The sequence below is a fragment of the Leucoraja erinacea genome, chromosome 9 (assembly GCF_028641065.1).
Source record: "Leucoraja erinacea ecotype New England chromosome 9, Leri_hhj_1, whole genome shotgun sequence".
Taxonomy (NCBI): Eukaryota; Metazoa; Chordata; class Chondrichthyes; order Rajiformes; family Rajidae; genus Leucoraja; species Leucoraja erinaceus.
This window is the reverse complement of record NC_073385.1, coordinates 58,714,443-58,730,230: the sequence shown is the minus strand read 5'-3', so window position 1 is coordinate 58,730,230 and position 15,788 is coordinate 58,714,443. Positions and strand designations below refer to the sequence as shown.

The window sequence follows — 15,788 nt, the reverse complement described above, 5'->3', positions numbered from 1 at the left end:
TACTTCACTTTCACTTTCACTTCACTACCCAACTCACCCTGGTACGCACACATTTCTCCCATACATCCCAGAGAGCTTTCCCCTCTGTAAGCTCCTCTCCCACCCCTCCCATCCCCTGCTTCCATCTTCCCCCTGTCCCCTTCTACCCATATCACTCCCTCTCAGCTTCATATTTCACTCCTCCTCTTTTCTTATCTCACACCCTCTTGGCTTTTTCACCATTTACTCCACCCATCTGCCAACCACCCTGCCTCACTTGCATCTACTTATCACTTGCCAGGCTTTGCCCTAAGTCTATCTCTATTCCAGCTTTCCCAATCCCCCCCCAGTCCCCTCACTCCGGTCTGAAGAAGGTTCTTGACCCAAAGCGGAGTCTGCCCATTCAATCTAGAGGTGTTGTTTAACCTTCTTCTAGCAGTTTGTTTTTGCTGAAGTGAATAAAAACCTTTCTTAGCAGAACCGCTCACTCTTGAGTCATAAATCAAACATTGTTTGTATTGTTCTCTTTCTTCCTCTTCAATATTGTAGACCATTGTTCTTCAGGATGTTTTCAATATGAAGTACCCAAAATGAGAGACGTGTCTAAATCTAAACTCTAAATCCCAAAGCAAAAAGGGGAATTTACTGCTCAATGATGTGATGAAATTGTAAAGTTAAATCTGTATACTTTTAGTAAATGTAGTAATCACAGATTTAACATTAATCTCAGTGTGATTGATTGAAGGACAGTGTGGAAACAGGCCCTTTGGCTCACCGAGACCACACTGACCTTAGAACACCCATTCACAAAGTTCTACATTATCCCACTTTCTTATCTACTCCCTATTCACTTTTGGCAATTTAGAGGCCATTTAACCTGCCTTGGATGAACCATGAGATCCGCATTCTTCTGAAGACCAGATCCCGGGCATTCAGGTCTGGAGATACAGAGGTCTACAAAAAGATTGGTAAGGCCATCAAAAAGGCCAAAAGGGACATGCTCCAAGCTGGAGGATGAGACGGATGTTTGGCAACTGTGGAAGGGCTTGAATGCAATCACCTCCTTCCTACAAGGCAAAATCATGAGGCAGCTCAAATGTCAGCAAAGCATCACTCCCTGACGAGTTCAATGCGTTTTACCCACGCTTTGATAGGGAGAATACTGATGTGCCTTCCCGAGCCCCCATTCACCGTGATGGTATTTCGGTCACAGTCACAGAGGCCGACGTCAGAAGATCCTTCAGAGGGGTGAACCCTTGGAAAGCTCCTGGACATGATGGTAATACCCGGACGTGTTTTAAAAAACTGTGCGGACCAACTGGCTGGAGTTTTTACGGACATTTTTAACCTCTCACCTATGAGGTCTGAGGTTCCCACCTGGTTTAAAAGGGCATCAATAATACCAGTGCCCAAGAAGAGCAAGGTGACGTGCCTCAATGACTATCGACCGGTGGCACTAACGTCCATGGTGATGAAGTGCTGATCATGGCGCAAATCAACTCGTACCTCGACAAAAACCTGGACGCACTGCAGTTCACTTATTGCCACAACAGATCAACGGTGAATGCGATCTCGCTGGCCCTCCACTCCGCTCTGGACCACTTGGACAGCAAAAACTCACGTCAGGCTGATATTCATTGATTACAGCTCGGCATTTAATACCATCATCCCTTCCAAGCTGGTTACCAAGCTCTCAGATCTGGGTCTCTGCGCATCCCTCTGCAATTGGATCCTCAACTTCCTCATTCACAGACGACAGTCTGTCCGTATTGGTGGAAATGTGTCATCCTTGATAACAATCCGCACGGGAACACGTCAAGGCTGCATGCTCAGCCCCCTGCTGTACTCACTCTATACTCATGACTGCGTAGCCGGACATAGTGCGACTCCATCATCAAGTTCGCCGACGAATTGTGGGACGTATCACTGATGGGGACGAGTCAGAGTATAGAAGTGAGATCAACCGATTGACCAATTGGTGCCAGCACAATAACCTGGCTCTCAACACTAGCAAAACCAAGGAACTGATTGTGGCCTTCGGAAGGAGTAGGATGGGGACCCACAGCCGTTTATATCAGGTCGATGGTGGAAAGGGTCAAGAACTTCAGATTCCTGGGTGTGCATATTTCCGAAGATCTCTCCTGGTCCCAGAACACTGATGCAATCATAAAGAAAGCATCAGCGCCTCTACTTCCTGAGAAGATTACGGAGTCGGTATGTCAAGGAGGACTCTCTGGAACTTCTACAGGTGCACAGTAGAGAGCATGCTGACCAGTTGCATCGTGGCTTGGTATGGCAACCTGAGTGTCCAGGAGCGGAAAAGGCTGCAAAAAGTTATAAACACTGCCCAGTCCATCATCGGCTCTGACCTCCCTCGAGGGGATCTATCGCAGTCGCTGCCTCAAAAAGGCTGCCAGCATCATCAAGGACCCACACTCATCTCTCCATGGCCATCAGGTAGAAGGTACAGGAGCCTGAAATCTGCAACATCCAGGTTCAGGAACAGCTTATTCTACACAGCCATCAGACTATTAAACACAACCTCAAACAAACTCTGAATTATAACAGCCTATTGCACTTTATCTGTTTATTTTTGTGTGTGTGTGTGTGTGTGCATATATATATATATATATTCTATGGTATATGGACACATTGATCTGTTCTGTATTTATGCCTACAATATTCTGTTGTGCTGCAGCAAGCAAGAATTTTATTGTCCTATCGGGGACACATGACAATAAAACACAAAAATGCTGGAGAAACTCAGCGGGTGCAGCAGCATCTATGGAGCGAAGGAGAAAGGCAACGTTTCTGGCCGAAACGTTGCCTATCTCCTTCGCTCCCTAGATGCTGCTGCACCCGCTGAGTTTCTCCAGCATTTTTGTGTACCTTTGATTTTCCAGCATCTGCAGTTCCTTCTTTGACAATAAAATACTCTTGGCTCTTGAAACCCATACAGACTTGGGATGTGGAGGAAATTGATTAATCTCTGCAATTAGTACCTGGATAAAATATCCAAGTCATTTGTTATTCACAAACAAGCAATATAAGATTCCTTTTTCACAATTGAAGAGTAGCCACACAGAAGTCAAAAACAAAGTCAGCAATTATAATTTTTTTTTTATCAGCAGATTAAAATAATTGCTTCAAAATACTTTCAAAATCATTTCGAGGGTATGATTGATTTATTTGGAAAGAGACCAAAGGCAAATATAATAGATGCCTATAGATTAAGAGGCCATGACATGGTGACAATAGGAATTGGCAGAAAGGTCATTAAGATATCGTCTCAGATTTAATATAATAGGAGGATTAGAATGAGGTTAAGAGACAATGAAAGCACGCAATACACAAGCAGGCTTTGGAAGTCTCTTTCTAATAGTTGGGGAAGGTGGCAGTGCATATAAATATCCTCATGTCATTTAAAATAACAATTACCTAGGTAAGTATCATATATCAGGTGTAAGGAAATTGAGTCATCCTGAAGACGTTTTTCGGCCATCAAGTTCACACCAAGTTGAATGACTGCTTCCTGGGCATCAATTTACAAATGATTAAATCCTTTTCAATTATTAAAAGTATTAATATTTTCAGTAGTGAATGTTGTCACTATTGCATTCAAAGAATGCCAATTTAATATGGCGGCAGCAGGCACAAGAAAACAACTGTGCCAATGAGTGACTGGGGCTTTGCATTCCATGGCCTCGGAGATGTTCTGGGTGCTCGGGTCAGCTGCGTGAGGTGCCACTGGCACAGAGTCAGAGCGGTGGCCATGTGAGGTGACACACGATGTGTTCATGGGTGGATGTGATTGGATTGAGGCATTGGTGGAGTGAGCCGCTGGAGGCCCTGCAGCAGCCTGGGGCTCGATTAAGTCATGTATTGGTCCAAGTGGCTCTGCGGATCGCATGCAGCCTGCAGCAGCACGGAGTGACAGAGCAGTGGTGCAGGACACCAGCAACATTGCCTGGCTAGGTTGGCCTTGCAGCTCTGATCTAGTGCAGCTGCCAGGATCACGGGCCTTTGTGCCAAAGTTAAGACTCTACATTGTTAACAACTTTGGATTTGAATCACACAAAACAGCACTGGAAACTTGATGACTTTTGTACTGTGTTAGTATAATCTACTATTCTTACACTTGTACTTCAATATGATTGTCAAGATCAAGATCAAGAGACATTTATTGTCACATGCATCAATTGGTACAGTGAAATTTGGGGTCAGCCATACGAATAAAAAAAGAACACAGAACACGATAGTCTTTAACATAAACATCTCCACAATGCGGAATCAACGTTTCCCACTGTGAGGGAAGGCACCAAAGTTCAGTCATCCTCCTCTTTGATGTTCTTTGATGCTCAACCGTGGTCGGGTACTCCTGAACCTCCCGCAGTCACCTCAACGGTGGCCCGATGTTCAGGCCCTCTCGCTGGGATGATGGAACTCTGACGTCGGAACGGAAGAACACCCTCAGCAGCTTAGACTTCCGAATTGGCCCTTCTTACCAGCTCCCGAAGTCCACAGGCTGAGTTGGATGGAGATTCACGCTGGCGACCCTCAGCAAAGGGATCCCAGGACTCCGCGATGTTGAAGTCAGCGCCGCCCCTAGCGGCCATGATTGTGCCTATATATAGTAGGATTCTTACTGAACTGCATGCAGAAAAAGGATTTTAATGTACCTAGGCACATGCGACAATAAAATAACATTGAACCAATATAAATTGCAACACAATGGCGCAACAAATTATGATTAGACAGACAACTTCGGAAACATTCCAGTGAGTTGAAGATACTGCATTCAGTACACTTTGGATGCAGTGTCAATCTGTCAGAATTATACAGGACCAAAAGGTTTGAATAATTAGTATTTTGCCTCAACCACCATTTTCTATTTTTATGAAGACATTGCGATCAGGTTTTGAATGGGGGAGAAAAGAGAAACTGCATTCCAGATAGTGAGAAATGTCTTGAAAGTACAATAAGATTACAAGCAAGCTGCTCGGGAACAATGTAAGACAGTACAAGGGAGGTGAAAACCCGGATCTGTTTCCCTCATTGAGGTTGAACATTGAGGTTGAAGATGAAAGGCAAGTTATAAACTGGGATTGAAAATGTTGGTGTGATTCGCAAGGTTATGAACCCATGGAGCTGGTCCACTATCTAATTCACTGAAGTGCGAGCCAGGACCTGGCCGCTAGTTTTCTTGCTTTGGGCCACTGAACGCTTCCAATATTCTGCTGAACACAGAACCATTGCTCCTGCATGGTGAAAAGGCCATCATCCGTCACCATGGCTGAAATCAAGAAAGGAAATGAATCAGATTGGGTTGCTGGGTCTAAAAATATTGGTTGCCACGAGACAAAGGGGGCCCACTACATCAGGGGCCCACTTGATATAGGGGCCCACTTCATCAGGGGCCCACTTGCCATCGGGCAAGCTGACACCCTGGCAAGTCCGCCACTGGCTGCAGGTAAGATAGGGGTTCCGAGAGGGGGGCATACTGGACACACAACTGATGGTGAGGGGTGAGCTGGAGGAAGGTAGATAGCTTGGACTCGCCAGAGGCCTATATAGGGTGGAGGCCTTCAGTGTGAAAAAGGGTCCCCAGTAGAGACCCGTTGTCATGTCTGGAGGGGGGGTTATGTATATGTATAGAACTTTGAAGGTGACATCAGATACATGTAAGTGCCTGCAACAACTCACACCCTGGCTCTCTGCTCTGATCTCAAAAATCTCAGCCTTAAGAGGAATAAAATATTCTTTAAAAGTTATTTACATATTTTAACGGAGACAGAAATGTTAGAAAGACTCAGGTCAGGCAGCATCAATAGGATGTGCAGTTAGGATGTGCCATCTGAAGAAGGGTTTTGGCCCGAATCGTCACCTATTTCCTTTGCTCCATAGATGCTGCTGAACCCGCTGAGTTTCTCCAGCATTTTTGTGTAGCATCAATAGGAAGGTGTTTCTTGACCTGAAACATGAACAGTGTTTCTTTCTCTTTTGTGCTATTTTCAGCAGTTTTTATTTTAATTTCAATTTCTAGCATTCTACAATATTTTGCATTTGAATTTAAAATTGGTTTCCATGACCCAAAAAAGATTTGGTGTGCTGACGTTTGAAAATTACTTAAATGAATAGTTAATATTACTTATCCACAACTTTGCTTACATGGTCCACAATTCAGCCACAATTTTTCTCAAATTCAACTTGCAAAACAGTAGTTCTAATTGCCCCATAATTTTAATATGCTTTCCTTTTCTGGCTTTCTCAAAAAAGGTTTAAAAGGAATTGGGAGGAGTCAATTTAGAAAACCAGTGAAGTGTAGCTGTGTAATTTGCTTCAGAGTTCTCACACAAACCAACCAAACCTTCTCCACCCCACCATGCAAGATTGTTTGCCACGCCAAAAGTAATATTACAGCGTAACTAACTAAAGTTGCAAATGGTTTCATGTGCATATCATCATACCCCATGTGACTGAGAATGAAACAAAGTTGAATTGTACAGAACCCTCTCATTAACCATGTTATGCTGGCACAGAAGTAACTGCTCCACGACAGTCATTTTGTTCAATTACGTATAACACCCAAGCCTGCAGCCAACAAGCAAAATGATGATGTTCTTTAGTTATCAGGGACACAAGCGTGAAGTCTGCCAATGCTCTATTGCTTTATCCAAGAAAATTGTATGGTTCTTCCAATACTATGCACTAACAACAAAATCAGCCTTCTGAGCCGAGACCTTTGTTCATGTCAACTGAAACTTGGTCCTTGTGCAAAGATCCTACAGCTCCGCTATAGGATCTTTGGTCTTGTGTTTGAGATAATGCAGAATCCTTGCCTCAGGCTGAGCAGTCAAACCTTAATATTGTTGGGATGCAGAAAAGAGGGCATCTTTCCCACTGTGCTTTTTCCGATCAGCAGAAATTACGTTCATGAGCCATGCTGTCAGTAGTTTGAATCAGTATGTGGTGGATTCAAGACCAGACACTTGAACACAAAATCAAGGCTGACATTTCAGCATAGTACTGGATAAAATGATGTAATGGCATTAATTTCTCAATGCTCCACACCAGATAAATCTAACACAGCTGTGCATCTGAATGATATTCACAATACCATCTACTGCTAAGTCTTGGTAAGAGATTTGTTTAACTCCTCTGCAAGTTCCTCGTTCTCCCTAGCTATTTCCTCAGCCTCGCTCTCCAAGAGGCCCACTTTGACATTTTTTTATATACTTTAAACTCTTATGGGTTTTTATATCTTGCTAGTTCATCCTGTTTTATTCTCGTGTTGAATAATTTTATGGTCCATTGCTGATTTCTGAATATATCCCAAATTTCAGTCTCGTTGCTAACTTGCTATATTGTGGAGAGCATCAAGTTGAATGAGAACCCATAACTTTCTTGCTTAGCTGTGGCATCACTGAATTCTCAATAATTTGCTGAGTCCAGTTGTGGTGTTTTAAAACTTTTATTCAAGCACAAAACAGTGTCAGAGCAAAGCATTAAAATATCTACAGACATTAATTAAAATCTGAACACATAACTAACAAAACAAACCATCTATGGAACTGTAACCGAAGGACTGAAGACTGAACATGTAGAAAGACAAAAGACACTGGATTAACATGTTTACAGAACTATCTCTTGTTTCCATTTCCCCTGGCTCTCAGTCTGAAGAAGGGTCTTCACCCGAAATGTCACCTATTCCTTTTCTCCATAGATGCTATCTGACACTGGATTAACATGTTAAAGGGCCTGTTCCACTTTCACGGCCTAATTCAAGACCTCTGCCGAGTTTGCCCTTGACTCATACTCGCAGCATGGTCGTCACGAGGTTGTAGGTAGGTCGTAGCAGGCCATGATGCTAGTCGTAGGTACTCGTGGCATCAAGTCGGTCGGGGCATTTTTTCTAGCCTGATGAAAAATGTCCACGAGTAAAAAAGGTTGTGAAGTAGGTTGTGAAAGTGGGACAGGCCCTTTACAGAATTGAACAGTCTACTGAATACGCTGCTGAAAAACAAGCTTCCTTATTCTGTAGGGTGATTGATGCCCATTGAAGATAGACACAATATGCTGGAGTAACTCAGCGGGTCAGGGAGAGAAGGAATGAGTGAAGTTTTGGGTCGAAACCCTTCTTCAGACTGAACAAGTCTGAAGAAGACTGAACCCGTACCTTCTCTCCAGAGATGTTGCTGATCCCACTGAGTTACTCCAGCATTTTGTGTCTTATCTTCGGTGAAAACCAGCATCTGCAGTTCCTTCCTGCACATGATGCCCTTTGAATACAGCTATCCAGATGTGAGCTGCAGGGGTTAAATTGCAGCCAGCTAACATGTCATTGTTCGCAGCTAATTGTAGAAATGTATTTGTACTAGCTAAACTTAACAGAGCCACAACTTTCGCAGTCCCCTGTCTTATCAGAAACAACAATTCTGGGAGTTTCACACCTTGTAAGGTGCTGGCTCCCACACTAGCCAAGGTAGGTTCACTTTACCCCAATTACGAATTCTTCCTCATTGGGATATATTTTAATTTGTTGCTGGGAATCGTGGAATTATCTGCTTAAATTTCTGTCACTGTTGTCTATTAATGTAGGATTCCTGTAAACGGGTGTTTCATAGTTAGCACATGCCAGTGGGCCAAAGCTGTACATGGCTATGTCTACTATGATCTGCTAATCCCTTTTGCCAGTGCATTTTAACTAATTGTATTTACATTGCCCAAAATATGGGTAACTCAAAATTCCAGACCCAATTTTCTCACTCTCACTGTTTCCCAGGCATCATTTACACTGAGAACATTTATTCTATCTGTTCCCTGGTTGGTTTATTGCTCATTATTGCTCATTTCCCAAAGCATAATGTTTTGTTTTAGCAAACAATCCTGAATACACTCTGAATTAATTGTTGTGGCTAGCATTTCCACTTTTATCTATCCAATCTACAATAAGATTAAATTTGCCCACGATTCTGCTCTACTTAGTTTCACTCCCCTCTTTACTTTTTGATTTAAACACTTTACTATAACGTTTTCTTTAGTATTTTTTAGTATTTTTACCTCAGTGACTCTTCACTATACTAACCCTTTGAGACCCTGTGTCTAGAAATCTATTAATTTTTCCCGTGGAGTTATAGTCAGCACGGAACAGGCCCTGACCCACCATGTCCATGTTAATGTGGCTCAGTGATTGTTGCCTCATTCCCTTATGGGTGGAGAATTCCAAACATTCATCATCACCTTCTGGGTGAGAAAATTCCTTCTCATTTCTGTCCTGAGTAGCTGGGCTCTGATTTTAGGAACACCCCACTGTTTGTGACACCCCAGTCAGAGGAAGCATTCAGTTTTATGTCCACATGTATTTTGTATGTTTCAAAGAAATTGCCTGACTGTTCAAAACACTTGTGAATATGAGCCAAGTCTGCTTCAACCACTTCTCATGGAACATTTTCTTTCCCCCCCCCATCTGCCCTCAAATAATTACTTGTTGCATGATCTCTTGCAAATATATATATCCTTTAGGGAAGACACCAAAAACATTCTTGGGGCAACCCCATCATGAGCCAATGGTTGTGATAGGGTTTTATTACACGTGCATCAAATCCTTTATTGCATGGGAATTAAACTGTTTGCCTTCATAATTGTTTGTTAACTTTCTATGATGTATGTATAAGGAAGGGCAGCCAGGATTTTCTGAATGTCAACAGCTTTCCGACAAGTAATTTGAAAGCATGAGCTTATGGCACTTTGCATTCTGGTGACTCTGTTTGAACTGTATCAGTGACACGGGTGAAGGCAAGCTGCCGATCGGGAATTTTAGTTTAAAAATCAAAATAACCATTTAATTGCCTCCTTGCCAAGCCCAAGAAGTATGTTTCAGAATCTGGATATTTGACTTTCATCTTAGGTGGATAGCTATTTGTGCTTGTTTATTTATTTTTGAAGTTCATTTTATGTAAGGATATTGGGGAAAGTAAAAGCAAGAACAAATTGTGAATGAAGAGGGGGGGGGGGGGGGGGGGGGGGGGGGGGGGGGGGGGGGGGGGGGCAGCGGAGGAGGTGTGTGGGGGCGGGCATTTATCTTTAGGTTTCCTAGCTATATCTTCGGTCTGAAGAAGGGTCTCGACCCGAAACGTCACCCATTCCTTCTCTCCAGAAATGCTGCCTGTCCCGCTGAGTTACTCCAGAATTTTGTCTCTACGTTCGATTTAAACCCGTATCTGCAGTTCTTTCCTACACATGGATAGAAGATTGACAGGCTAATTGGAAATAGTTGAAAGACAGGTTTTTCTTGTTAGCAAAGTGTGAGTGCTGTGTAACAGTGAATGATACTAGGACCACAGATTTTTACAATTTACATAACTGGCTTGGAAGAAGGCACAATAGATATATGTGCTAGATTTGCTGATGACCTAAATATAGCTAGGAATAAATTGTGAAGAGGACAGAAGTGGGTTTCGAAAGCTAGGTGTGGGAGTGGGAAATTAATTAACTAAATCTATAAATTGTGGGGAATGTGGAATTATTATTTTTGCAGCAGAAATTTAAAAAAAAAATCTAAAAGGTGTGAGATTAGAGCTCTACAACACAGAGGCATTTCGGTGACTCGGTGCATGATTTTCAAAGGGCTAGTTTGGATTCAGAATTGGCGTACGCATAATGGTGAAAGGGTGTTATTATGGCTGGTGTTGGGATCTGCACTGGAACCTCTGTAGTGGTGATAAATGACTTGGATGTAAATGTAGATGGGTTGGTTAGTAAATTTGCAGATTACACCAACATTGGTGGAATTGCAATCAGTGAAGAAAGCTGTCAAGATTGTTTTATTGTCATGTGTTCCGAAGCGGAACAACAAAATTCTTACTTGCAGCAGCACATCAAATATGTAAACATAGCATTCTGTAAACTGAACCTAGACGTTACAGTTTACAGGCTCCTGTAGCACCCTCCCGATGGCATCAGTGAAATGAGAGCGTGGGTGGGTCTCTGATGATGATGGCTGCCTTTTTGAAGCAGAGATTCCTGTAGAGCTCTTGGATGGTGTGGTGGTCTGTGATGGACTGGGCAGTGACCACAAATGTTTGCAATTCTCTTTTTTCCTGGGCGTTCAAGTTGTCAAACCTGGCTGTGATGCAAATCTGTCAATATACTCTCTACTGTAACCTTTAAAAGAGTATTCGTTGACATACCGAATCTCCTCTATCTTCTAAGGAAGTAGAGGCATTGATGGGCTTTCTTTATGATTGCATCAATGTGCTGGTTCCAGGACAAATCTTCAGAGATTTGCATGCCCAGGAACTTGAAGATTTTGACTCTCCACCGTCGTTCCGTCGTTGAAGACAGGATCCTCTACCTTCCTCTTTCAAAGTCAACAATCAGTTCCTTGGTTTTAGTGAGGTTGAGAGCAAGTTTGTAGTCTGGCACCATTTGGTCAGTCGATCGATCTCCCTCCTATACTCTGACATGATCATCTGTAATTCGTCCAACAATGGTAGCGTTGTCGATGAATTTGATGATGGAGTTGGAACTGTGTCCGGCTACACAGTCATGAGTATAGAGTGAGTAGAGCAGGGGACTGAGCACACAACCTTGGGGTGCTCCTGCGCTGATGGTTATCGAGGAGGAAGCGTTGCTGCCAATTCGTACGGATTGTGATCTGTCGATGAGGAAGTCAAGGATCCAGTTGCAGAGGGATATCCCATGGTTTTGCCTTGAAGTGAGAGAAATCAATATTCATACCACTGGGCTGTAAGATGCCCAAGCTAAATATGAGATGCTGTTCCTCCAATTTGTGTTTCGCCTCACTCTGACAACGGAGGAGACCTAGGACAGAAATGTCCATGTGGGAATGGGAAGAAGAATTAAAGTGTTTAGCAACCGGGTGATCAGGTAAGATCAGGCGGGCTCAGCGAAGGTGTTCAGCGGAACGATTGCCCATTCTACGTTTGGCCTTGCCGATTGAACAACGGATACAGTGGATGAGGTTGGCGGAGGGGTTTTTTTCTGATGACTATGAATCTTTGGACCTATATTCCTCAAAGTGTGTTTTTTGTATATTTGTCTAGCATACATAGATGGTTGAGTAAGGAAGTGAAAGGTAACCACGGTTACATGCAAATGTGGAGTTGTGGTTGCATTCAAATCAATATTCTTACTAAATGTCAGAGCCGGTTAAAGGGGCCAAATGATCCCAGTCCTTTTAGTTTGTATGACTGCTGCTTAAAAATTAGGTGTTGCTGGAAATCCATCTCTCTGGCATTTTGAGTATAGGGGCCTTGAGAACTTGGGGGTGGTGAGTCTGAATCCTTTACTCGGTATAGAAGTAGTCAGTAGGTCTGGCTGCATTTGTGTGAAGGGAACCAGAGGTAACGTTACAGGTTGAAGCCCCTTTGTCAAAACACTTCTTCATTTTCTGCTTCCTTTATTTTGTCTTAATCTGCATTGACTGGGTTGAAATCAGTGCTGCCTGTGAATGGAGTCTGATCTGCTGAACAACTCTTCACTCTTTTCACTTCTGGTTCATTCATCATGAAAGCCATCGGCAGAACTCCAGGTTATGTAAACCTCTTCATAAAGGAATGTTTTGTAACTCATGGCCCAATTTTATATGTGATATATTGTACAATGTTATATTGTCCAGGGATATAACTTTGTTCAAAATTTAGAACAATCATTCTCAACGTGGACTAGCTCCTAAATCTACTAATTTAATTAAGTTTTTACTTGAAACTGAAGATTAATCAATTCCATAAAATGCATTCTGTAAATTAGGCATTGCACCTAATTTAATATAGAAGAACATTTTTTCATATGCCATAACTTTTAAATTAAAATAAAATTTTGGTTTAAATTTGCTACATCACATGCCATCCAAGTGCCGTCATCTTTTGACTAACACAGTCTCTTTATTGAAGTTTGTAGAGATAACTGATGAACAAAAAGAATATTCATAAATTTCAGCAGAGAATGGCGTACAGAATGAATGTTGCTATGTAGAGGGATTGTTTTAAGAATGTTCTCCATCTCTCATGACAAGGATATGAATTGTCCCTGTACTGTTTGCCCTACAATGCCACTGTCAGTAACTACTCTGACTGGTGAACTAGTTAGCAGAAGACATGAACTGAACCCCAATTCTGTCTGTGGGTGCAGAGGTCTTGAGTTATGAAGGATGGCAGTCTGGTGCCTTGGCGTAATGTGAATTGAGTGTTTCCTTTACTGGTTCATTTCTCAAGGAAGTCACAGGCAGGGCTCTTTGCATTATAAAGAGCATTTCACAAAGGAATGTATTATGTAGTAAATGAATCATCTCTAAATGGTTTATATTTTGCACATTCTCAGTGTGATGCCATCCAATATGTGAAGATGTTGGAATTAATTTTATATAATTAAGGTTTAATGCCATTCCTGCATGATTTAAACATCACAAATTCTTATCTAGTTAGGGTGTTCTTTTAAAAAAAAAAGGCAAAATCATTTCTTTATTTCAAAGCTGACCCCATTCAGTATCCACAAAGGCTTTCAAATCATTAGATTAGTTTTCAAAATAGTCATTCAAGTTCAACAGAACATGAGCAAATTCGAAAGATTGTATTGTTGAATGTTTGTTGAAAGAGATTAACTATTGTACCCCAGAACCTGTTGGGAGTGTCGAAGCATGCATTCCCATTTTGACTTGACAAAGGTTGACTGGTTTGTAGTTACCGATCTGATAATAATTATCACGTGCATAAGTATCAATTAGGCTTCAAGCCAGGCAGGTTTAACCCGTTCAGTGCCAGCCCCGTTCAGTGCCAGGTCACCTTGAACTTGAATTTTTTTTTGGGTGCGGGCAAGGTCACCAGAGGTTGCTGTTTAGGTCTCCTAAGTGGGACAGGGGCTTTATAAAGCAATACATCCCTGTTTTTGTATTCTAGTCCTCTCAAAATAAATTAAGAAAACAGTGATGTCTCTGCATTCTGCATGTTATTTGTGCTGATAGTGAACGCAATGTGTTTTAAATTTGGATTAAGTCAAATACTGCCCTAGCTCTCCATAAAACTCAGAATTGTGCATTCAGACGTGCAGCAAGTCTGGTTTAGCACAATACTTTTAAGAAAAGTATGCATGGCAGAATTAGTTACTGCCTGGTACTGTTATAACTACTGGCAAATTGATGTTGTAACAAGCCTGGGCTGGTGAAAGTAATGCTACCGATTGTTCCAGCCTTTGACTGGGTGATGGTTTACATTATTATGGCTTGGCTATTGCAGCACACAACCTCTTGGCCCGGCCGTATGTCAATACATCTGTGCCCTTTTTATTTGACCCTTGTGTTTGCTGCTATAAGTAAATCTTGATACAAAGCCTCTGACCCACACAAGTGCTATGTCGTTAGTTGCTGAGGTTCCCTCTGTGCACCTCAAACAAAACAGCAGTTTACAATATGGAATTATTTGTATGACATCCAGCCACATTCTTATACCCTGGATCCCTGCTGTTTAAACCTTCTTCCGTGCAACCTGACAGAACATCATATTTGATAAATATTTGAACAATTCTGGAAGTAAGGTGATAGGGAGTTGTTGTTCCTGAAAATGAAACATTGGGGCAAATACCCCATGAGATTTCCGTGCACACTTATCTATTCACCTGATCACTGGGGCGTCTGCAACCATGCCAAGCTGCTGATGGAGATTGCAAGCTGAGAACTAGGCAACCAGTTTTTATCCTGCATCTCCCCCTACGTCCTTCCTGTTGTTCCGTCAGTATTTAGCAAACACATTGGAAGACGACGAGACAATACAAATAGAAATGTATTTATCCCAGGAGGGAAATTGGCCTGCCAACAGTCATAAAACACAACAATATACATGAAACATGATATTAAAGTGATGAGTGGAAAGGATCGGGTATGTGCAAAGATTGGGGAGGAGGGGAGAGAGTCAGTCTACCCTACGACAAAAGGGGGAGGAGTTGTACAGTTTAATAGCCACAAGGAAGAAGGATCTCCTATGGCAGTCTGTGCTGCATCTTGGTGGAACCAGTCTGTTGCTGAAGGTGCTCTTCAGGTTAACCAGTGCGTCATGGAGAGGGTGAGCTGTATTGTCCAGGCTGCTCTGCAGTTTGTGGAGCATCCACCTCTCCAAGACCACCTCCCATGAATCCAACTCTGACCCCAGGACGGAGCCAGTCTTCCTGATGAGTTTGTTAATCCTGTTGGCATCGGCGGCCTTCGCCCTGCTGCCCCAGGACACGACAGTGAAGAAGATGGCACTGGCTACCACCGATTGGTAGAACATCTGCAGCATCTTAGTGCAGACGTTGAAGGAGCAGAGCCTCCTCATAAAGTACAGCCGGCTCTGTCCCTTCTTGTACAGGGCCTCAGCACAGTAGATGGAGATGGGAGTGGGGGGTGATGGAGCCTAGTTTGCATGACGGACTGAGCTGCAACCACAACTCACTGCAAAATGTTGTGGTCTATTCCTCATTTCACGGTTGAAAGACCATCCTTTGAGTTTGTAACTATAGTTCTGGATTACTTGGACAAGAGAAGCTATCTGTCCACGTACACTTTGTTAAGTCCCCAAAGCATTTTGCAGTTTCAATGTTGTCTCAGTCTTGAAAAATAATAGGATGATATTTCCTACCCTCTGATCTGCTGGAACCACACCAGAAATTTGAACGTTTTGGGAAATGATAACCATCCGCTTGAGCCACCCCTTTCAAAGCTCTGGGGTGGCAGTCAATTTGTTCTGGGAATTCATAAATTTTCAGTCCCAGTATTTGCTAGTACTTTGTTAAAACTTTCTTTTAGTTTCCTCATTTAC

At 42.6% G+C, this 15,788-nt stretch overlaps 1 protein-coding gene across 2 annotated transcripts in view; it reads left to right on the top strand.

Moving 5' to 3' along the window:
- stard9 (StAR-related lipid transfer (START) domain containing 9) overlaps window positions 1-15,788 on the top strand; it is a 171,875-nt gene that overhangs the window by 47,676 nt on the left and 108,411 nt on the right. The window lies entirely within an intron of this gene.